The sequence below is a fragment of the Mastomys coucha genome, unplaced genomic scaffold (genome assembly GCF_008632895.1).
Source record: "Mastomys coucha isolate ucsf_1 unplaced genomic scaffold, UCSF_Mcou_1 pScaffold20, whole genome shotgun sequence".
Taxonomy (NCBI): domain Eukaryota; kingdom Metazoa; phylum Chordata; class Mammalia; order Rodentia; family Muridae; genus Mastomys; species Mastomys coucha.
Window position 1 is genome coordinate 91,401,629 of NW_022196903.1, and position 1,610 is coordinate 91,403,238.

The following is a 1,610-nucleotide window of genomic DNA, read 5'->3' on the forward strand; positions in this document are numbered from 1 at the left end:
CATTTAACCATGCATAATGGACTTCAAGAAGCTCATTGCCAAATGCAAAGGACCAAGCAATACAGATCAGGCAAGTATTCAGATACACAATGGTTCATCTCGGGAGCATGGGGAGAATTTCACAGTGGCCTTAAACACGTAAGGGATGCCACACCTGTGCATTTGGTGTCAATAGCATGGTAATGTGTGTGTGTGTGTGTGTGTGTGTGTGTGTGTGTGAGTCTGTCTGTCTGTCTCTCTGTCTGTGAATACACTGTCCATTTGAGAGAACATTATTTAACAAGAAAGCAGATGTCCATGTTCAACTGGGGAAAGGAAAAGGCAAAGAGAATGGTTATGCAAAAGTCAAAATAAACCCTTGTTAAGCCTTGGCAACCATGTGGCAATTATGACAAGGGACAAACTTGCCCTCTTGTTAGTTTTTGGTGGCAAAAAAAAAGATGACCTAATTTGCTCATTATACTGCTTAATGGATCAAAATTATGTACAGCAAGAACACGTGTCCTTCTGACTGTCTTCTGAAGTTTTTAATAAGAAGCCAGGACTTCTGCTGACTCACACGGGCTATATTTATTGAAGTAAAGCATTTTACATGAAGAGCTGTAGGCATGGGACAGCAGGGACTGCTGTATAGGCAGTGCATGTCATTTACACTTGTCACCTGAATATTGTGATAGGGCTCTGAATCCTAGTTTTAAAAAGATTTGGAGTGAATGTCGTGCTTGTGATGGCGTACGGGAGTCTGGTATTCATACTGCTGTTTATTTTTGTGAAGAGACAAATCATGCGCTTTGCAATGAAATCTAGAAGGGGACCTCATGTTCCTGTGGGACACAATGCCCCCAAGGACTTAAAAGAGGAGATTGATATTCGACTATCCAGGGTTCAAGATATCAAGTATGAACCCCAGCTCCTTGCAGATGATGATACCAGACTACTGCAGCTGGAAACCCAGGGGAATCAAAGTTGCTACAACTATCTATACAGGATAAAAGCTCTAGATGCCATCCGTGCCTCTGAGATCCTGTTTCATGCTGAAGGCCGGCACCCCTGTTCTTTAATGGGTAAGAATTTCCACTCCTACTTGTTAGAGCTGCGAAACACTACCACTCCTTTCAAGGGTGTTCGAAAGGCCCTCATTGATACCCTCCTGGATGGATATGAGACAGCCCGCTATGGGACAGGGGTCTTTGGCCAGAGTGAGTACTTGCGATATCAGGAGGCCTTGAGTGAGCTGGCCACTGTGGTCAAAGCACGAATTGGGAGTTCTCAGAGACAACACCAGTCAGCAGCCAAAGACCTAACTCAGTCACCTGAAATGTCACCAACCACAATCCAGGTCACATACCTGCCTTCCAGTCAGAAGAGCAAACACCCTAAGCACTTCCTCGAACTGAAGAGCTTTAAAGACAACTATAACACCCTGGAGAGCACGCTGTGACGGATCTGCACACATGCCAGCTTGTGGCGCTCAGAATATCTGGTTCAGCAGACCCAAACTTTATTGGCCAAAGCATTCTTACAGAATAGTATCTAAAAGGTCATTCCCAACCTTTTCTGATACTGGCTAAGACCTCAGTCTCAGTATCTCCCAGTAGCACTTCTTCTGG

General features: G+C 44.6%; 1 pseudogene across 1 annotated transcript; it reads left to right on the top strand.

Moving 5' to 3' along the window:
• The first annotated feature begins 711 nt into the window (after positions 1-711).
• Positions 712-1,604, top strand: LOC116098265 (annotated as a pseudogene). Its single transcript, XR_004121761.1, has one exon. The product of XR_004121761.1 is annotated as an uncharacterized protein C1orf43 homolog pseudogene (transcript).
• Positions 1,605-1,610: the final 6 nt, after the last annotated feature.